General features: G+C 38.8%; 1 protein-coding gene across 3 annotated transcripts in view; it reads right to left on the bottom strand.

Annotated features, from left to right (window-relative positions):
* Window positions 1–23,859, bottom strand: part of MGAT4C (MGAT4 family member C) — a 375,955-nt gene that overhangs the window by 57,333 nt on the left and 294,763 nt on the right. For all 3 annotated transcript variants that reach the window (XM_027451594.3, XM_072036942.1, XM_072036954.1), the window contains one exon: window positions 7,434–7,543. The gene's annotated coding sequence lies outside the window, so the exon portion shown is untranslated. The remainder of the gene's footprint in view (window positions 1–7,433; window positions 7,544–23,859) is intronic.

Genomic DNA, 23,859 nt, shown 5'->3' with positions numbered 1-23,859 from the left:
GACGGAAGGAAGACCCAGACGCTCAATATGAGTGAACAGTGAACTTCAACTTTAATGGATAGCTCAGTCGCCTTTTATCTAGTTTGAACATAATCAACTCATACATATTGCAGAAACTAAGCTCAGGATTGGTTAACACTTCCCGGGCTTTTCAGTCTGGTCCTCCTTCTTTTGGCTACCTGTCCCACCTTAGGGACTTTCCCGATGGCCCAAGGGCATCGTGTCCTTGAGCCTGATTGGCCCTCAGCCAGCTGCATACGTGCCAAGGCTCATGTGAGTTGAGTACGGTGCTTCACCAGCCCATTGTCTCCCAACTGCTCAACATTCACATGTCCTGCCTCACTTAACGATTCCTCCACAATTCCCCCGTTTTTATTTTGCAGCAACTATAATCAATATAACTATAAGTAGAAAACGAAGTTCCTCTTTGACGAAGAAAAAACCATCCACCCATGTTCCCAAAAACAGATTTAAACCAACCTTCAAACCAACTATCTTGTACTACAATTTTTTGCGTATGATCCCTTAACCATTTCAAACATAATCAACTCATCAACAAAAGGATCAGACGCAGAAGCGAGGAATAGGCAAAATGAACTTTGTCTGGTTTAATTTGCCCAAGTGACCCACATATTGGTTTGAGGATCGATTTTGCTTAGGATGGCACTATTACGTCCAACCGTCATTGTCAAAGGTAATGCAACCAGAATCCCTTGTGCCGTTAGATCAGCCATGGTTGCTGTTATTCGTACTTGATGACTTTTCTTCAATGGCTGGTTTAACACACCGACTAGGCACCCAGGTTGGCCCTGTAGGGGAAGAGATACACACATAACCTCGCCCCATATAAATCACGTCAGCAGGCCCCAGCCATTGTCCCGTTTTCATATCTCGGTATAGTACTCTCATAATACATTTATTATCATTTTCAGACTTAATGTAATGACGTGTTGCGGGTGGTTCCTCATCATCTCCATGCTATGAACCCCTAAACCCTGCTTAGCAGCGTCATTGTAATCACAGGTGTTCTTTGTACTTTTGTACAGGTATGGCCTTTTCCAGGTTCCTGTAGCAGGAATCATCTGATATCCACGGCTAGGTTCACATTTGTAGCCACCTTTCAGGTTGATACAGATTTGACTACAGATACCAGGGTTTTGACATTTATCAAAATCTCCACAGTTTCTCTTGTCTACAAACTCAAACCCAGCTGGACAGTCACATTCATTTATGTTGCATTCCTTCAGGGGCTCATCACCCCAGTCCTTGCAGTCTCTCTGCTGGTTACACACTTTATTGATATCTATGCATTCTCCACTTCTGCACTTGAATTTGCCAGGTCCAGAGCACTGAATAACATTGTTACAGTTTGCTTCATCAGTGCCATCCAGACAGTCTCTCACACCACTGCACTGCCTACTCCTATAAACACAGTTCCCATCTTCACATCTGAACTGGTCTGGCCTGCAAGTCTGAGAAGGGCAGTTAATTTCATCACTTCCATCCTTGCAATCAGGATCTCTGTCATAGTCTTTTTCACCTGAGCCGCACTGCACCTCACTCACGTAACACTTCACCAGAGGTGCAGGCTGGCGGCCACACTGCTCCAAAGATACATCCGAGTGGTCGGAGCAGTCACCTTGACCATTGCAGACAAAGCTTTTGGAAATACATTGCCCACTACTGCATGTAAATTCTGCTGCACTACAAGTCACAATGCCGCAATTCTCTTCATCTTCTGCACTGTCACAGTCCTTTTCACCATCACATTTCCAGGACACTGGTGCCTGCCGCCCCGCACCTGTGTCACTTATACTACTGCTATTACCCGTGCCGTCAGTGTCAGTGGCATCCTCCTGGTACCGTTTCTGTCTTTGCCGCCCCTTACTCTCCCCCTTTTCTTTTTGCCACTGACCATTCACCACAAATGGATGAGACACATGATTACTAGTTAGGAAAGAGCATGTAACATCTGCTATACAGCTGCAGGCGATCTGCTGGTTTTGGTAATACTCTAGCTGCCTCTCTGCCAGGTCCATGCGCTGCAGCAGGTTCTCAATGAAGTGCTGGAGCCTGGCTTTTCCCTGCAATTCTTTTTCTGTCTCCTCCTCGAACTTGCTGAGGCGCTGCTTTAAGGCCGCGATCATCTCCACTGCCATGTCCACCTGCCTGCTGAGCACCTGCTCCCTCCGCTGCACCTCCTGCTGCTTCTGCGAGAGCTGCACAAAGGCCTCCCGCACCTCCAGCAGCTCCGCCGTCTTCTGGGCCAGCTCCCCGGTCAGCCTGTCGAGCCGCTTCTCCTTCGTCTTGTCCACGGCCTCCACCATCCTGCTGAACTTCGCCCTGACACGCGCACCGCAGTCGAACCGTCCGCGCTCCCCGCGGCGCGGGCGGCGGAACGGCAGCACCGGGCCGCCCACGGGCAGCGGCTCCGGCCACGGGAAGCCGCCCCGCTCCGCGCCGTCCTGCTGCATCCTCCGCCTCCGCCTCGGCGGGGCGGGCTTGGGAAACTTCGGGCACAGGGACCGAGACCGGCCCTGTGGCCGCCCACGGCCATGTTGCCCCGGCCGGTGCCGGGGTCGGGGCCGGGAGTGGAGCGGCCACGGGAGGCGTTTGCCGCTGTTCCGGCCGTTTCCCGGCATGTTGCGTCGACATGCCGCTTCCTTGTGATTGTTCGACTGACAATTTGAGCACCATACTGCCCCAGCTTTGCAGTGTCGTCTCACGTGTCCAAAAGCACCACAACGATAACATCGGCAGCGGTGTGGTAATTGGTTACTAGGGGGTGGTACTGGACCACCGGCGGTTTGCAAAGGAGCAAGAGCTGCAAGGACCTGACTCTGTGTAGACTGAACATGCTCTTTCACAGCCTGTGCCTGTTCTCGCATGCTGTCACCTAATTGTTTTACTGCCTCTACTAACATAGCCTGTGGGCCTACTGGTACCTGAGCCATTCTTTCCAACCCTTCCTCGATTGTCCAAGTTCCCGGTAACGTAGCTAATATACTACGAGTTGAAGGGTTGCAGTTTTGAATTGCACACTGCTTTAGAATAGTGCCCTTTAGATAATCAGGTACCGTAGCCGCTTGTATTGCGTTTGCTACTCGATCAATAAACAACCCAAATGGTTCCTCCCTTCCTTGCTTGATGCCCATATAGGATGGTATCCCCCCTGGCTCTCTAATTTGGTCCAAGGCTCTTCGAGCCAATCTCATTGATTCTTTAGCTTTGTCTGGACCCAGCAATGCTTGTGTCTCTAATCTATAATATGGTCCGAGTCCCATCAATTCCTCCAACGTGACACCATACAACGGATCTCCAGGTGCCCTTATCACAGCTACTGCCTCTTGACAAACACTTTGCCAATGCGCATTAAAAAGAAGCTGTTGATGTTGTGTTAGGATCAGCTTCATTATACCACGTATGTCCCCGGGGAGCAATATATTTGTTCCCCAAATATAATCTAACATTTGCCGAGTAGGTTCCCCCTTTAAACCAGAATCATTTACGGTAGATCGCAATTGAGTTAATAGTTTCCAATCTAAATTTGTCATATTAACGGTCACATTACCCTGTGCATGTGTTGGCGAGTATACTACCGGAAAAGCTTGTGTTAACTGTGCTGCCGTTTCATAATTCCCTTCACGCAGTGCCTCATTTGCTATTTGCCTCCATCGCTCAACAGGGGGCGTAACAGCAAAGGCTTTCGATGGCTGCAGACCTTCTCTTCCCGGCGCCCCCGTTGTGAAGGGATTTATATTTGATAGAAATGAGTTAGCACTGGTCCTTTCACTTGCTCCTTTCTCACTTTCTATTGGAGCAGTTGGAGCTGTTGGTAGTGAGAGCTCCTCCTCCGCTACAGAGGACATTGTCACAGGCATCCCCGAAATTCCCGAGACCCCCTGTGTAATAGTAGAAGTTCTAACGGAAGGTGGCAACGGGCAATCTGTTCCTTCCATATTTATTTGCTGTGGATTAACATTATTAACCCTTCTTGGTGGTCCTGACCACTCTGTTGCAGCAGCGGCAACTCTTTGTTCATCTTTATGTGTGGCTAATGCATTAGCCACTATTCTCCAGGGTCTCATCAAATCTCCCAGTAAACTTAACATCGTTCCTAACATCATCAAACAATTTATTTCCAAATTTACGTCACTCTGTTTGTTCAAAAAACTGTATCAGGACTTGTAAAACAACCCTTAGCTAGCCCATATACTAATAACCCTGGCAAATCTTTTTCTACAATCTGTATCTAAAATGCTCCACTTTTCTAAAAAGCATTTGAGCAAATAATACGCCGCTTATCTTTTCATACCTTTATATACGTCGGTTGCAGCCTTTGCAAACACCTCGGCGGCGCTTTTCCGGCGGGACCCTAAATAGGCTCATCCCGGGTGCGGGGACTCCCTTCCACCTTCCGAGCTGCAGATCTCGGCGACGCGCGACCGGCGGGATCCACTCCCGGGTGCGGGGGACTCCACGTCCTTTTCACCTTCCCGGCGCGGGTGCAGGGATTCTTGTCCTTTTCACCTCCTGGGCTGCGTTGCAGGACCGGCTTCTCCTTTATTCCGTCCAACCGTGGCCCTGGATCACTGCCAGCAGTGTCCAAATCCTGTTCAGACTTGTCCCTGTTCGGGCGCCAATTTGTTGCCGACGGAAGGAAGACCCAGACGCTCAATATGAGTGAACAGTGAACTTCAACTTTAATGGATAGCTCAGTCGCCTTTTATCTAGTTTGAACATAATCAACTCATACATATTGCAGAAACTAAGCTCAGGATTGGTTAACACTTCCCGGGCTTTTCAGTCTGGTCCTCCTTCTTTTGGCTACCTGTCCCACCTTAGGGACTTTCCCGATGGCCCAAGGGCATCGTGTCCTTGAGCCTGATTGGCCCTCAGCCAGCTGCATACGTGCCAAGGCTCATGTGAGTTGAGTACGGTGCTTCACCAGCCCATTGTCTCCCAACTGCTCAACATTCACATGTCCTGCCTCACTTAACGATTCCTCCACAGAAAGTTGTTATAGTTATAGGCAGAGAGTTATCAAGATACTGTTTATAACTATTCAAAAGTCAATGACACCTGGTTGAAAATTTGCTTTTTTTTCCTTTACAGACTAAACCATATATGTTACTAAAATTAAATTAAAATAAAACAAAATAAAACAAATTAAATTAAATTAAATTAAAAATAGTCTGATAAGTGTAATCCCTGTGTGTTTTTTGTTGTTGTTGTTGTTTTGTTTTTTTTTTTTTTTTTTTTTTTTTTTTTTTTTTTTATATATATTTTGAAGTCTTAGCTTGTTTCAATTGATTTTGAAACAGGACTTTCCAAAAAAAATCTTATTTTGCAGTCATGAAAAGTTCATTAAAGAAATATGTCTTTGTATGCAAATACTGTTATAATAGTTCAGGAAAAGACGATAAAACAACAACAACAACAAACAACAACAACAACAATAATAATAATAATAACACACTCGAGGTTTAAGGATGATAGGTTGCCTTGTTAATGTCACAGAATACAGGCCTTAGACAACTCTGAGATCTTGAGTTACAGATTAGTTAGCTCTTCAGATGGTCTGATTTGATTTACTCCTATTGAAGGCATCAGAGCTATATGTACATGTATACATTAGCGAAAAACTCAGGCTTTTGTATTCACCAACCTGCCCTTCTCCTTTTCAGGTGTCTCTACAGGCAGTGCTGCTCTCATTTCAGTTATAGGAACTCTATTCAAATTCACATATAAATAATGAAATGTATATTCCAAAAAGTCCATGAAACTGAGGGTGGGATTCTATTTGCAGATGAAGATTTTTGTTTGTAGATACTCACAGGTGAACTAAGCTACGGTTCAGCTGAACATTAGATTTCTAGTGTGAGTATAAATTCCCTCATCTTTCCATCTGCCATGGTCCTATGGTTCTTCTGTTTTACAGGTTTTGCACTGTATCTGCTGTGTGTGGCTATCTCAGATAAATTAGGGCATCTAAAATGATACATGGTGACTTCATGCAGGGCTCTGAATGATGTACTTACTCAGTACAGTAAGTGAAGGCTAAGAGCAGTTCAGCCCCCCATAACATCAAAACTTAGGGTGGGATTCTAGATTGTGGCTAGATGACTTAATGACATTTCTGATACTTTGAGTCATCTAAGATATACTTACAGGGCTGAAAGATATGACACGAGACCAACAGAGACATACATGTTTCTGAAATGAGGAAACAAACTGAGCCTAAGAGCATATCTCACAGTCTTTAAAATAATAGACACATCTTAGAAACTCAATTTTGTGTTTGGGTGGCTCATCAGCTGAACTTATTAGGATCTATGTGCAACATAGACAATAATGACCAAATAACTAGACACTCATTGGTCTTCTAATCTGTGAGCTAAAATCCTACCTTGAGTAATGATAGCAATTTATCTGTCATCTTTCCTAACCACTTTCATGGTTAGAATTTATAGCAATAAATCCTTTATATTCTGGACAATAGGCAAGCTCCACACAGTTCTCTCATTATTAAACCAGAGATGATCCATAAACAGGTATGATCCATACTTCAGCTGATCTGTGCTGGCAGCATTTAACTAATAATGCTTATCGCCAGACATGGATTCTAATCAGAGGACAGGATTACCTAAATAGACAAGATTATTAGTATTGCTATTACTATTATTACTATTGCTATTAATATTTCTTTGCTATTATTTGAACCAAACAATTTTGAATAGACAGAAGACCATCTACCATTCCATAGTCCAAGCTAAAGAACCATAACAGATATGTAATAAGGTATTTAAGGTGTAAAGACCTCATAAGCCTTTTTAGAAGGTGTAGCATTAAAGTGTGGCAAACTAGCATTCCTCTTCATAATGCAGAATCAAGATTTAAGAAAAACATATCTTTAGTCAAAGGTTTCATGCTTATGTTTTTGTAACTGAGCTGTGGCTTGGTAGTTGCTAGCAACAAGCAAACACGTGGTCAAATATTATTATTAAAGGTAATTTGTTTAATCTAAAGCAATAAATAGTTTGTGGTTTAAAAATAAAACTGCAAATGTGGAGAAGACCAAACAAAACTGTATTAGAATTCCCCCATTTCCAAATATTTTTAGTCTTTCCATTGACACCTAAAAAAAAACAAACCAAACCAAACTAAACCAAACCAAACCAAAACAAAACAAAACAAAACAACATGAATATGTTGGACTCACTATCCTCAAAGATATCAACTTTGCAAGCATTTAAGACATGCTGCATGAGGCAAGCTAAAGTTTAGGTAACACAACTGTGAGAAGCTGTGACTAGAAATTTTCTGGTAAAGTCCAGTCTAACTAAAAAACAGTATTTAATTAGACTCCGGTGTATTTTATCTATGGTGCAGGGTTTTTGTATCCAGCCCAGAAACAAGCACATTCCACTCACCACAGATGTTTTGTCAGAATGACATTCGCACAGTAAAACGACTAATAACAGCAAGTCAGCTTCAGTGCTTCAGGAAATTAGCCATCAGGGTCTAGGAAACTTCTGGCATGCTGGAATTTTGGTGGAAAAAAAAAAAAAAGCTGTAAATAACTGTCTAAATCTGTTTTGGACCAAGACCCTTTCTCACAACACATTTCTTATATATATATATTTCTCATATATATATAATATACGTTTTTCAGCTTGTCTAAACTTCAATATAGGTTACATGAATTTGAAATTTCACCAGAAATGTATGTTTGGTTTAAACAAACAAACAAACAAACAAACAAAAAAGTCACTTCATATTATTACAAATATCCTCCTTCCTTTTGACCAATAAAGAGCTTGAAGACAATAAACTTCAACAATATTAATTCCCAATTTGTAAAAGCAAAATAAATTTTGTAACTGTAATCTTATAGGCATTAATAATTTTTGACACAAATTACAGCATTTAAGTATGTAACCGGATGACTGAACCTGAAAATTAAGTGTCTCAGCAGTTATGTGTAATCATTTGGTTTGCCATTATATATGTACACACTGTTGATTCTGGAAATGACTGCAGGTGAAAAATTGAAGACCGGGTTATGTCTCTTTTTAAAGCATAGTCCTTAATGTAATTTGTATCTTAATACACATTTGCAGCATATATTGTAATTGTTTCTCTAAAGCTCATATCTATGCTATGAATACATAACATCAGTAGCACAGATTGCATATTATACCTCCAGAATACCAACTGTGCTTTAAAATGCCTATTGATTGGAAAGTACTAATTTGCATATGATGTGCAGGAGCTGCTGAAGTTTCAACATTTTTTTACATGGTAAGGTTTAGTAGTTCATATTATTATGCCTACTGAAGTTAATCTTAAAGAATATTGCAGAAAACCAGAAATACACATCTCAAAATTTAGAGTTCCTCATTTACTTTAATCCCCCCCCCTTTTTTTTTCCACCAGCATGACTGACTTTTAAAGTACATCGATTTTCATAAAACAGTTTTTCTTTACAATCTTTACTTATCTGTTGTTTCTCAATCCAGTGATTATAATGGTATTAAACAAACAAACAAACAAACAAAACAAACAAACAAAAAAAACACACAACCAAACAAAAAATGATGCCAAAATGACATTTTTTGAAGCATAGAGACTATCAGAGATATTCCAGCTCTCTGTTTCTGACTACTCTGCAAACACATTGATCCTACGGCTTCTATTTCTGTTTACTGCTGCTTTCACTGAGAACCTAGGGGAAGGCGTCAGAAGATCCATTAACGGCATTTCATGGTAATAAGACAATTAGAAACTGAAGAGATAGAAACACTGAATCTTTATTCACTAAGTTTTACATACCCTGGATGTGTACATCTGCCATTAATTTGGCCAAGTGACACATTTTCTTTTCTTCATTCCCCTCCTCCATCCTTTTCTTTAATTGGAGTGAGAGACAAATCAAGTTTATTCTCCATTTATTTTTTCTTTTCTCATGCAAATTTTAGTTTCTAGAAATATATGCAACAGTGCACTCAGATCTACATCAGCTTTTGGTATTTGTCAAGTGTTCTATATTTTGTGTGGGAGGGAGTCTACTATGTACACAAACATCAAATATGTAAGCTATGGCATTATTATTCTTAATAAATAAGGCACATTATTTTAAAGGAAATAAAGTGATGAATGCTGAATTGCAGATAATAAAAGAAAGATATTCTTAACTGCTCATGTGCAATGTAGATATTACCATAATGAACACTCAATGAACAAATGGAAAAAAGTTTATTAGTGGAAAGATAAAACTAGTTAAGAAATTCTCAATTTCTGTCTGAAAATCCTTGCAAATTGATTAAAAAAAAAAAAAAAAAGAAAGAAAAAAAAAAAAGTGCTTAGAAATAATAAAGCCCCTCACCATTACAAGATTACTAAAAAAGCTAAATTAAAAAAGCTAAATGTGTTGAACTGACCTACCATGCTCTACATTTTTAGTAATATTTTGTTCTTCCTTTGGAATCTCAAATTACAGGACTAATTTTCAAAGTCAATTGATTATCCTGAATAATACTTTCACTATGCCAATATTTTCAATACAAGATGCACTACTCAGAGAAACATTCCGTATTGGGTTAATGTGGCAAGAAGGGTTTGGTTGCAGGGGGGGGATTCAGGGGTTTCCTCTGTGAGCAGAATCCAGCAGCTGCCCCATGTCAGATAAGAGCCAGCTCCAGATGGCTCCAAAAGGGACCCACTAATGGCCAGAGCTGAACCAGTGACCGATGTTGATTGGGCCTCTGGGAAGGTATATTTAAGAAAGGGAATAAACTGCTGCACATCTGCAGCTGGGAGCAGCTCGGAGAGCTTACAGTGAGAACCAGCCCTGCAGAAACACCAAGGTCACTGCAGAAGGAAGGCAGGAGTTATTCCAGGAGCAGAAGAAGTTCCCCTGTGGCCTGTAGAGAGGCTCATGGAGAGGTGGGGCAGGCTGTCCCTCTGCAGCTCATGGGTAAAATGGTGGAACAGATCTCCGTGCTGTGGAAGAGCCAACGGTGGAGCAGGTGGATGTGGCCTGAAGGAGGCTGAGGACCACGGAGTATGCCCCTGCAGGAGCAGACTTTGGGCCAGAGCTGTGGCCCATGGAGACATGGAGCATGTGTCCCCCCCATGCATGTGGGGGGGACATGTTGGAGCAGTTTGGTCCCTGTAGTATGGACCCATATTGGAGCAATTCTTGAAGAGCTGCTGCTGTCTGTGGGAAGCCTGTGCTGGATACTTTTGGGAAGGACAGCATCCTGTGGATTGGAGGATTGGAGCATTGGAGCAGGGGAAGACGGTGACTGCGAAGGAGTGGCAGAGACAAACCATTAGGGAATGATCACAGCCCCCCTTCCCCTTTCCCCTGTGCAGTCACTCAGGGGGAGGAGGTGGTAAAAGAGGGCGGATGGGGGGAAGGTGTTTTTAGTTTGCTTTTAGTGTCTCACTGCTCAAATCTGCTAGTGATACACGAGAAATTACATTAATCTCCTATGCTGACACTGTTTTGTCTGTGACGATAATTGTTGAGTGATCGCCCTGTCCTTATCTCAACCCTTGAGCCCTTTCCATTGTATTTTCTCCCCTTTTCTTTTGAGGAGGATGAGTAAAAGAGCAGTTGTGGTGGACTTCAGCTATCCAGCCAGATAAAACCATCACACATGTCCTATGAAAGAGAATAAGTACTCAGAGTACAATTCCCAAATTGTATTTTAGAAAATAAGAAGCAGTTTGATGTTTTGCTCAGTTGATTCCACTGAATCTGTTTTCAGTTCAAACTGTGTTTGGTCCATTCAAATAAAAAAAAAAAAAATAAATCTAAAATTACAATGATATTAAAAATATGTTCATCAGAAATACATACATATGTGTATATATATGTGTATGCATGCAAGTATATATATATATATAGCATGTAGAAAATAATTATGGTAGAAACTCCAGTTTCAACTTGCAAATTATTGAAATAAAATATTTTTAAATAGCTTTCTTCCATAGTAATATGTGAATAATGAGACCTGGTAATCCTAGATGTTTTTGAAGATTGCTCTATTTCAGTATTCAGCCATCTTTGTTCATAATACAACTTATATTGTGAAGTGCCATGACCTGCAACAAATCCCATTTTATCAGAAGAAGAAATGGCACTGCCAGCTTCCTGTCTCCAGACTTGATTCTACATTGATACATTCAAAAACATTGCCTTTTTTGTGGACACTGCACTTCTTTAAAAAATAAGCTTTTTCCTCCTTAGTGTTTTCATAGTTTTTATTTTTGTTGTTGTTGTTGTTGTTGTTGCTGTTTTCCTGTAATCCATAGCATAATTACAAATCTTTTCCATGTGTAATTTATGTGATATTACTGTACTTTCAATTTCAGCTTCCTGATTTGGAGCCTATATGCCACCAAAGTTATTTGTTAATAAATAGGGAAAATACCTGACAGTACAGTTGCTGAGAAGACAGATAAAATGTACCACTTTCAGCATGAAGAATATCTCTAGATTTTAGGAAAATATATTGCAACTGTAATAACTGAAGATATTTGCAGAGAACAGTTTCCTTTGGAATATGTAATATTTGGAAAATTTATTTAATCTATACTTTTTTTTTCAAAGGTGCTAATCAAACTATACATGATTACACAAGGCATGCATAATAATTACTTAAGCAATGGAATCCAATGTTATTTTTGATGACACTGATATGGTCATTACATTTTTATATACATGCACATGCGCACACACATAAACATACACACAGCTTGCTACTGAAAAAATGTGAAAAGCATGGCTTATACCAAAACAAAAACTGTGCATTTCTCCATTTGGTCAATACATGCACTTTTTGGCATCAAATTTCAGTTATATTTCAGTAATTATTATTTTCTTTTATTAGTTTTGGAAATAAGAAATGAGATACAAACCAATAAAAAGTGGGTCAAGAAGTGGTGTTGCTATGGGAAACAGATATTGAAAGTCCTCTGTAATTTCACAGCTTGAGGAAAATACTAGTTGCTTTTGTGTGTCTCCCATGTGACTTCTCCTGAAGTGACATACTTTAAATTACATTGTATTTCTCAAGGCAAGATACCTGACAGGACATATAAGTATATATAATTTATTTATATAGAAAAATGATACACAAAATGAAGGATTGCTCTTTTGATTTTTTTTTTCTTTTTTAAAGTTCAGCTACTACTAACTATAATTTTAAAGTATATTGGAAATATGTTTTGATATTTATCTTATCTATTTAAAATATTTATCTTCTATATAGTGGCTTCTAGCAATAAGAATTTAAAAGGCTCATTACCTTACATGACAACAACCATCTTTAGAGGCAGTAAGAGTGGAATACAGCAGCCTTTAGAAAGTGGTTATTAACTTCCTTTCTTGTCCCATCCACCCTGCCCAGAGCATGGTGAAGAAAATGAAGAAAGATAATTGCAAGAATAATATCGGTTAACTTGACAGATTGCCATCTTGTTTTTAAAGTTTTCTTCTGTAGAGCTTATACTGTGTGCTCCAGCACTCCATAAAATTATAGAATCATTAAGGTTGGAAAAGACCTCTGAGATCATCTAGTCGAACCACCCACCTACCACCCATATTGTCTACTAAACCAGGTCCTCTGAACTACACCCAACCTTTCCGTAAATGCCCCCAGGGACCGTGACTCCACCACTTCCCCGGGCAACCTGTTCCAGCACCTATCCACTCTTTCTGAGGAGAGTTGTTCCCAGTACCCTCAACTGAACCTTCCCTGGTGCAACTTGAGGCTATTGCTGCTTCTCCTATCACTAGTTATCTGTGAAAAGAGGTCGACTCCCAGCTCCCCACACCTTCCTTTTAGGTGGCTGAGAGAGCAATAAAGTCTCCCCTGAGCTTCCTCTTCTCCAGACTAAACAATCCCAGTTCCCTCAGCTGCTCCTCATAAGACTTGTGTTCCAGACCCTTCACCAGCTTTGCAGCCCTTCTCTGGGCACACCTCCAGGCCTCAATGTCTTTCTTGTAGCGAAGGGCCCAAAACTAAACACAGTACTCGAGATGAGGCCTCACCAGAGCTGAGTACAGGGGGAAGATCACCTCCTGGTTCTGCTGGTTACCCTATTTCTGACAGAAGCCAGGATGCTGTTGGCTTTCTTGGCCACCTGGGCACACTTCTGGCTCACTTGTCGCCAAGCATCATAGAATTATAGAATCATAGAAACATCAGGTTGAAAAGGACCTACAAGATCATCTAGTCCACCTGTCCTCCTATCACCAATACTACCCATTAAGCTACCAAATCATATCTTGTAGCACCTCATCCAAGCACATCCTGAAGACCACCAAGGACGGTGACTCAATCACCACCCTGGGCAGGCCATTCCAGTGCCTGACTATTCTTTGAGAGAAAAAGCTTTTCCTAATGTCTAATCTAAATTTCCCCTTGTGCAACTTGTGGCCATTTCCTCAAGTCCTATCATTATTTATCTGAGAGAAGAGGCCAACCCCCTCTTCATCACAACCTCCGTTCAGGAAGCTGTAGAGTGCAATGAGGTCTCCTCTGAGTCTCTTCTTCTCCAGACTAAACAAACCCAGTTCCCTCAGCTGCTCCTCATAAGACTTGTGCTCCAGACCTCTCACCAGTTTTGTTGCCCTTCTCTGGACAAGCTCCAGGGCCTTGATGTCTTTCTTCTAGTGAGGGGCCCAAAACTGAACACAGTACTCAAGATGAGGCCTCACCAGAGCTGAGTACAGGGGAATGATCACCTTCCTCATACTTTTGGATACACTATTTCTAATACAGGCCAGGATGCCACTGACCTTCTTGGCCACCTGGGCACACTGTTGGCTTATGTTCAGATGAGCATTAATCAACACTCCCAGGTCGTTTTCCTCCTCACAGTCTTCTAGCCACTCTGCCTCAAGCCTATAGCATTGCATGGGGTTATTGTGGCCCAAGTGCAGAATCCAGCACTTGGCCTTGTTGAACTTCATCCCATTCTTCTCATCCCAGCAATCCAGCCTATCCAGATCCCTTTGAAGGGTCACCCTACCCTCAGGCAGATTGACACTACCTCTGCAAACTTACTGAGGGTACAATCCCCTCATCTAGGTCATCAATAAAGATTTTAAACAAGATAGGCCCCAGTACTGACCCCTGGGAGGACATCACCTGTAATGGGATGCCAGCTGGACTTAATTCCATTAACTGCTACCCGCTGGGCATGGCCCTCCAGACAGTTCTTTAGCAAAGAGGAGTATACCTGTCCATGCCACAGGCAGCCAATTTCCCCAGGATAATACTGTGGGAGACCATGTCAAAGGCTTTGCTGAAATCTAAGTAGCCTACATCAGCAGCCTTTCCCTCATCTTCCACTCTGGTCCCATGTTCATAGAAGGAGTTGAAGTTGGACAAGCCTTTCATGAACCCATGCTGGCTGGGCCTGATCCCCTGGATGCTATGCATGTGCCATATGATCTCACCCAAGATGATTTGCTCCATAACTTTCCCTGGAACCTAGATCAGGATTACAGGCCTGTAGTTCCCTGGATCCTCTTTACAGCCCTTCTTGTAGATGGGAGTCACATCGACAAGCCTCCAGTCCTCTGGGACCTCTCCAGCTAACCAGAAACACTGATAGATGGTGGAAAGCAGCTTGGCAATCACCTCTGCCAGCTCCCTCAGCAGCCTAGGGTGGAGCCTGTTGGCATCAATCAACACCCCCGGAAATGAAGGTGTATGTCTTGCTTTGCTAGTCCTCCATTTTGGTATTTTCTCTACTCTTTTTAGGTTTGAAAAGGAATTTAAATACTCTTTTAAATTACTGACAGTGGTACATGGTGTACCTTATAAATGACTTTAAAGAAAAATACATTGATTTTTTAAGCTGCAGATAAGTTATCTGGTAAAGGTAAAGGATTTGATTTAGATATGTTCCCTCTTTTGACACATACTGAACTAGATTCTTGCTAAAACATTAAGACTTTGAATTTAGACTTAATAGGCACTTGTCTATATATGTTGACCTGCCTCCAGGCATCTTAGTACAATCTCTTGCCTGGAAGGCAGTCATGTTGACTACTACTTCTGGGAAGGGCAAAGTAAGAACTTTTATATCATTTCTGAACAAGCCGTTCTCATGACCTGCCTGCAATCAGTCTAGGAAGTACCTACTTATTAACTTGTTTTCTGTGAAGAAAAGCATAGAGGTCACTTCTCTTAAATTAACAACAAGGGAGGAATTATAATAAATTCTTTTTTTTTTTTTTTTTTTTTTTTTTTTTTTCATTCAGAGTTACAGGAGTACTAAACAAACTTAAGAAGGAAAAGAAATCTCTGTTATAAGAATATACATACGAGTGCATAGCATATTCAGTGAATTTCACAGGTATTTGTCAAGCAGTCAAGCCTACTGTTTTACAAATTTCTTATCTAGGGTGTCAGTGGGAAAGACAGGTTCAGCTATGACACTATACTAACCTAACTATACAGCTACTAGGTAAAAGGACATATTTATTTATGATATTTTCTACTGAGTTCACTAATTCAAGTAATATTGCTTATGACTCTTTGTGGAACCTGGTAGCAACTTAATGGGACTACCTTAATTTGAAAATATGAGCTGTATTAATTGCTTTTTACTGTACGTGTAATATTCACAAATGCAGATTGACTGTGAATTCTGAATGTGGGTTTCAGAACAACTCTGTAAATCAACAACCTTTGTGAAAGCTTTCTTTCAGTAAAATGGTAAATGAAAACTGTGATGAAGGGCTTTATTAAATGCCTTAAAACAGATATATTTGATTAGCAAAGTGTTCATGTACTATGCACAGTGAAACCAAATTTTATTTGTTTGTTTGTCTGTTTCTTTTACTTTATTATTTTTTTGCTTGTGTGTAAAAATATCTAGGGAATATTATAACCCCTATAAATATGGATGTATTAACTAAAATCTAATATAAAAAATTGGAAATAAAAAAAAATAATAATCTGGATTATGTACATATACATCATCATCAAGGACAAAACCCAGTTCTAATGATGGTGAGACCTGTCCTCACTGTGGGTAAGTTTCTCATCTTCTGCCCTGGAGCTCTACACTTTTCCCAGCTGCACAGATTTTCTATACTTGAATCATGATTTACATGGCTTATAGTCAAGTATGATGGCCAATAAATATTAAATAATTCCAAGGATGAAGTCTTAGAGCTTTAGAGCTCCAGAACACTTTAGGAAGGAAAAATTACCTAATTTTCTTATACAGAAAATAAAATTATTCTCTAGATCTTATTGAAGATGGTATGAATTCCTCTAGTGGTTTTATCTGGCTGGATAGCTGAAGTCCACCACAACTGCTCTTTTACTCATCCTCCTCAAAAGAAAAGGGGAGAAAATACAATGGAAAGGGCTCAAGGGTTGAGATAAGGACAGGGCGATCACTCAACAATTATCGTCACAGACAAAACAGTGTCAGCATAGGAGATTAATGTAATTTCTCGTGTATCACTAGCAGATTTGAGCAGTGAGACACTAAAAGCAAACTAAAAACACCTTCCCCCCATCCGCCCTCTTTTACCACCTCCTCCCCCTGAGTGACTGCACAGGGGAAAGGGGAAGGGGGGCTGTGATCATTCTCTAATGGTTTGTCTCTGCCACTCCTTCGCAGTCACCGTCTTCCCCTGCTCCAATGCTCCAATCCTCCAATCCACAGGATGCTGTCCTTCCCAAAAGTATCCAGCACAGGCTTCCCACAGACAGCAGCAGCTCTTCAAGAATTGCTCCAATATGGGTCCATACTACAGGGACCAAACTGCTCCAACATGTAGAAATGCTGACTTATTGCCTTCCATGAAATGTACAACTCTGTTTCCTTTAACATTTGATTATAAAAATACTCCAGATATTAAAAACACATTTACAGGGGATTAATCAGAGTGTAGTCAATGACTCCAAGTATGCCTGGTATATAAAATATATCAGGGTTTGTGTTCAGTTCATCACTGACTTTTCTTTCTACTTTTTGTGCTACACATTAGCAAGTTGCTTCAGTTTACATAAATTACATAATATCCAGTCTTTCTTATCTGAACTTCCTCTGATACAGCTTCATGCTGTTCCCTCACATCATAACAGGATAGAACATCTCAAGCTGGAGGGGATCCACAAGGGTCCATTGAGTCCAACTCCTGGTTCCACACAGGAGTACCTGAAAATTAAACCATATGTCTGAGAGCGTTGTCCAAACACTTGAACTCCATCAGGCTCAGCACCATGACCCTGGAAAGTCTGTTCCAGTGCCTGACCACCTCTCAGGGAAGCACTTTTTCAAAACACATATTTGTAATTTGAATGATCCATTAGACTTCCATGAAACTCTAGCCTTTCTTTCTTTTTATTTAAAAAAAAAATATTATTATTATTATTTTTCCTCCTGTCAACATGCAGTTCAGCTTATATAGAATAAACATTTTAGGTATTTTCTGTATTCTGTAACCCAGTGTTACAGCCCTATAAATAAGGACTCAGAGGACTCAGAGAAACTCATGTCATTGTAGTTAGTCACAGTATTATTGTTTTTGTTTTGCTTTGTTTTGTTTTGTTTTGTTTTTTAACTATTATGGAAAAAATAATTCTAATGATATTTTACGTGAAGGAAATTATTCAATGTATAAGCTGCATTACTTTTTTTGAGATACATGGATCAGGAAAAACATTGTGTCTGTCATACTAGACTTATGCTCTAATTAGTGTTTATAAATTGAAGTGAAAACAAGGAAGAGGTGTTTGTAAACCTAGAAATTTCCCCTATCATGTAGAAATGATATACATTGTTCTGTTTCCTTGTATTTCAGGTACATTAATGAAAGAAGTAACATTTGCAGACCCCATGCCATATAGTCACAATTTGTTCTTTCACAAAAGAAAACAAAGAGAAGAGAAGAGAAGAGAAGAGAAGAGAAGAGAAGAGAAGAGAAGAGAAGAGAAGAGAAGAGAAGAGAAGAGAAGAGAAGAGAAGAGAAGAGAAGAGAAGAGAAGAGAAGAGAAGAGAAGAGAGAAGAGAAGAGAAGAGAAGAGAAGAGAAGAGAAGAGAAGAGAAGAGAAGAGAAGAGAAGAGAAGAGAAGAGAAGAGAAGAGAAGAGAAGAGAAGAGAAGAGAAGAGAAGAGAAGAGAAGAGAAGAGAAGAAAGCTGCTGAGTATTATAGATATTAATGATTTTTAGAAAAATGTAATAAATGGCATCTAAAGCATTGCCAGGCTTTTATGTCATTATTCATGAATGACTAATGTCTTCAGAGGACAGTAGCTCTGATATCCAAGGAAGCAATGATGAGCCCCAGAGAAGAAAGATGCAAGGAAGCAGTTTGTCATAGTATCCAAACACCAGAGCTATGTATGATATGAGATTTTAACAAAAGTGAAAATTAATTAGTTTTCCTGAATGCTAAGAATAACGTTATTCAGGAAGAGAGTCAAACATGTACAGTGGTTGAAATATCTGAAGAAAGGAGTGGAGTGGGAGTGGTAATGGGAAAGAAAAGTAAAAACAAGCAATACAAGAATAAACCATATTAGAATTTGATAGCTAGCAAAATATCATATAGTCTTTTTTATATTTTGGCTGCACTTACTAATTAAGCTCTCAACAAAATTACATTTTACAGAGTAATTAATATTTTAGCAACATATTACAATAGAATTCATTAACATCAATAATTAAAAATAAAATAATCTGTTAAAATAAATCAAGTGTAATTCATTTATTTTCTAGCCAATTGTTAAAGTGTATTCTTTTAATTAGTCATATATATTCAAAAAATACAGCTCACATTCTTTACTAAGAAAAAGAATGGGATTTGATATTGAAATAAGCAGCTAACTATGTATCAGTGATTGTTGTATTTCATTTGATTGCTGTATTTCATTAATTACAAAAATTTTCCTTTTCTTCTTTTTCTTCACCGTCGACACTGTCTTCTTGGTTCATCAGAAACAGGATTTAGGCCAATGCTGAGAAAAGCCACTGGGAATTTTTTCATTGACTTTGAAAAAGTTTGGAGAAATAGATTCTCTATAAAAAAAGAGTTCTCCAGATATGGGAAACAATTTCATTCTAAGTCCTCTCATACAATTTTTTATAGTGATGGTAGCTTTCAACACATAAATTCCAATTACGGTAACTTTTGAGGATATAAGTGAAATTTAAACAGGTTTGTTAGTACCAGTGATAGGGCAGGATACATTTTGCACTGATATCACATTTTTGTTTGTTTGTTTGTTTGTTTAGTTACTGAGGAAGCTCACCATAGTTAAATGAAGAAATAAAATAATGTATTTTATAAAAAAGGAGTGAGAGGCAACACGTATTTTCATTATATCAACTATTTATATGTTTACACAATGAGTCTAAGACTACCGATTTTATAGTACATAGACTACCGATTTTATAGTACAACTGTGAAGTTGTATTACACTCCTTAAAATTTTCAGGAATATACCAGGAATTACGGTGCAGGTATGTACATTGAGGTGGTTACATGTAAACTATGCCCTCCTCTGTGAAAAATTAGGTTTACCTCATTAAATATGTCTGTTTTAACATTATGAGGTCATGCCAACGTAGTGCTGTCATATCGAAACCTGTGTTATTCTGAAACAGCAGCTGGATGCTAACTCTACAGCAAATTCCAAGTTTGGAAAACCCAGTAGGACTTAAATCCACACAATTTTTTACTACATTATTAGTACCAGTAAACTCATGTTCAAATGTGTTATATATCCGGTTATATATCACACATTGTCTCAAAGTTGTCACATGGATGATGGACTGTATAACACTAATAGCTGCTACTCCAGTGATGTATATATAGCAAATGCCATCACTCCAGATAAATATGTCATCATGGCAACATAATTTGTGCTAAAATACTTCAGTAGCATGATTGTAAATATAATACAAGTGCATAGACCACTTATTCTGTAATGTGCTATAGAACTGTTTACTCTGTATGTCCTTGTGTGTTTGCACATCTTTATAATCAGATAGTCTTCTGTTTTCAGGATATAGACATTTTTCTTGATTATTAACAGCCCAATGTTAAGTTCTTCTAAGGCTAATACCTTTAACACAAAAAAATCTTATAATATCTTTGCCCTGATAAACTTGACCATGTGTTTCTATGTCTTTGGAAAACCAGTTTTCCATGTCAGGAGTCTCACTGTAAGATTATGGGCTATCCATTATTATTGTTCTCCTTCAATTGTTATTTTTCCTTTATTTCTCATAGCTTCCTTCTTCTATCTCCAATTGATCTTTCTCTTATTTATTTTTTTTTCAACCCAAACAAGTGTCAAAGCTGTTTTGATATTCAGACCTATTCCAATTATTTGGCAATATTTAATGATCTGTTAAATAAATTGTGGTTTCTATCCAAAGCAAACTGAAGAAATGCCAAAGCCACATAAACAAACAAACATACCAATAAATGAATAAAAAAGAAAAATAACCAATCAATCTAAAATCAGAAAAAAATGAGCTGAAAATCTGTCACAATCAAAGCTTATGCTTCCCTAGGTCAGGAGTCATGGCTTAATAGAAAATGTAGAGACAGTTCATGGGAAAACTCTGACAGGAGGGGACCTCAGGAGGTCTCTAATCCAAAACCCTGCTCAATGCCTGATCAGAAAAGGCTGCTTATGCTTATACCTAGTCAGGCACTGACTTCTCATCTGTCTGGGCATCCTGTTCAACAATCCTCCCAGAAAGAAAGTTTCACTTTCCAATTAGAGATTTTCCTGTTTTGATCTACACCCGTTGTTTCTTGCATTCTCAGAATACACCACTATGAAGGCTGTTTTCTCCACCATCTCCATGTAGAGCATTTATTAGTTCCAACCCCAAGCCATTTCTTCTACAGACTGAACAATTCCTGCTTCCCCTGCTTTTCCTGGCAGGTGTTCAGCTCTATGGTCATCTTGTCAGCTTCACCAAACTTGCTCCTGTCTGTCTTGTATTGAGGGGGTCCAAAAGGTAGAAGCTGTATAGATAAAATTTAATGACTGCTCATTAAAAACCTGTCACACAAGCTCTCAACCAGTCTGTCATCCAACCTACAGAGAAATTCCAAACTGCACCTTTGTTCTGAAAGCATCTCAGTATTACATGTCTTTAAACTATGGAGACTCTAGAGAAGTAGTCCTGCCACAATTGTTTCCTCCCCATACTGCTAAACGAAATCAGGAGTTTTCCTGTTGTGTTCAATGTTCTGTTCTTCCCTTTGTTGAGGGAGAACATTGGAGGAATGTTTTTTTAAATAAAAATATTTAAAAGAAATAGTCTAGCTTTTGTCACTCTGACTGCATGCCCTGCCGAATCATTTTGTTGGAAATTCATTCCACTGTTTTATTTAGATCTTGGATCTTCTTCATGCAACAATTTTCTTTTCAAAATATTGCTTTAGTATTTTTAAATTCTTCTTTGTTTGTTTTCAGAAGCATGTAGTTGTCTTTCTTTTTCTTTAGTAAGTGATGAGGTCTCAATTATTATAGAAAAAATATAGGCATTGTTTTCTAGGCATTCTAGGTGTTGTTTTTGTTTTGTTTTGTTTTAATTTAAAAATTATCTGTAGACTTATAAATGCTTTTCCTATTATTGTTTTTTCTTGTTAAATTATAGGCAACAATTAACACTCATAGGTATTTAAACCATTCAGCTTGTCGATATCTACTGTAGTATATAACAGATAACTGGGTATTACAAATCTTTCTTGTTCTCTCCTAATATCCATTTTTTATATAAGTATATATAAGTATTGTACAGATGTGAGACATCCTGCAGTGTTTTTTTACACCAAATATTTTCAAAACTTCAAGTTCTTTATGTTTGCTTTCAGGATTTCAAAAGACAAAATTCATGTGCAAAGCATTCAGTTTGATTATCCTTTCTTGGCTTAAATAATCTTACAAGAATGCTGTAAAATATTAAGCTTTTCATTCTCATTGACTTTTGAGATTCTTCAATATTTTCCTCCCTTTCACAAATCAGTTCAGCATCTGAAAATATTGTCTCATGGGTTATATCTTTATGTTTTATCTTTCTGTAAATTTTTGTGACAAAGATTTATACTTTCAATCTTGGGCAAATTTGATTGTCTTCTTTACAGAAAGACTCCTACAAACCAGTTCCCAATCATTAGTATTAGAATCATAGTACAGAATCATAGAATGGCTTGGGTTGGAAGGGATCTAGTTCCAAACTCCCTGACATGAACAGTGATGCCACCCACTAAATCATGTTGCCCAGGGCCTCATCCTTATTTCTTTCTGTCTTCATCTGCTTCACCAAACCACAAAAATAAATAAATAAATAAATAAATAAATAAATAAATAAATAAATAAATAAAAGCCTTTTGAGGTACATTATTTTGGTCTCTTTCTTTGGTTTCTTTTTTATTTTCACATTACTCAAGACATGACTGATTCTGAAAACACAGTTTGCAATTCATTTTAGAGACACAAATTTGTAGAATCGTATTCTCATATCACTCCCTGTGTTCTTCATTTTCATTGTCTCTGGTGCCTCTTTGAATATGTCATATGAGATTTTAACATTATCTGAAATCTACGTGGCAATCTTCTAAATACTTGCTTTCAACTTGATACTCCTATCTATATTTTAGCTATCACAAACAATCTGAATTTACCTGCAGTTCATCTCTTTAACATAGCAAGCATTTTTTTTTAAATAACATTCTTCCAAGCCAGTGGTCTGAGTATAAACACACCCTCAGGCTTCTCTTGTTCTTGAGATCACTCTCATGTCAGGAATCAACAAATGCATGATTAAGCTGATTGGTAGTAACCAATGTCCTCACTCATTTTGGGTTGCCTTGATATGATAAGTTTATGAAACAGTTCTCTTTACAGACACAACTTTGTATGTGTTTATTTAATTATTGTCTCTTTGTTCTTTCTTCATATCATTAAGACTCTTACTAATTGCAATTGTTTTATATGCAGGTGTGTTTCATACTTCCATAGTACAGTCACCCACTAGTATTTGTTTCATTCAGGGAGACTACCTTCTATTTTTTAATGCTTTTCATAAAATGCTTTTCATAAAACATATATTTAAACTTCCATCCATTCGGAAGCTGCATTTAAGATCAATATTTTACCATTTTGCTTTTATTCTTAGACAGCAGATTCTTCACTGATAGTGTCAAAACCAATAACTGCTGATAATAGAGAATCATTGGTCAAGAAACTAAGTCCTATTTCATGCCTCAGAATCCCTTCCCTCCTATAAAACAGTGTGAATTCACTATCTTAAAAGATCCACACCCCGGGTATCTTGTGAGGCTGTGATATGTATGCAGTGTTTCAAAAGTACATGGAGGGTTCCATCCTATTTATGCACTGAATATTCCACATTCCAACTCCCTGTCTTTTTTTCTATGTTTTCTAATCCCACCCAATAGTTTACTTTTGGGTTCAAAATTTTAGAGGACTCATAGTACATGAGATGTTAAAGGAAAACCTTTTTTTTTTTTTTTTTTTTCTCTCATCTAAGTGATTGAGATTCACACCAGAATATAACTTTTATATATACAATGTTCTAATGGATATATTTGTTTTCCCCTATGAGAACAATTATTCCTAGATCTTTGTATTTGACTTTGTATTTCTTAAAATAAGAGTTAAATTTCTTAATATATGTGTAAGAACACACACACATATATATGTATATGTGTGTGAGAACACATATATATACAGAGCTTATTCAAAGTCACAGGACACAAGGTGGGCTTCTTATGCAAGCCAGCAAACACAGAAGACTTTCTGCTAATAGTAATGTATTTCA

This window comes from Anas platyrhynchos, chromosome 1 (genome assembly GCF_047663525.1).
Source record: "Anas platyrhynchos isolate ZD024472 breed Pekin duck chromosome 1, IASCAAS_PekinDuck_T2T, whole genome shotgun sequence".
Classification (NCBI taxonomy): domain Eukaryota; kingdom Metazoa; phylum Chordata; class Aves; order Anseriformes; family Anatidae; genus Anas; species Anas platyrhynchos.
The sequence above is the reverse complement of the archived record's forward strand: the minus strand, read 5'-3'. Positions and strand labels throughout refer to the sequence as shown.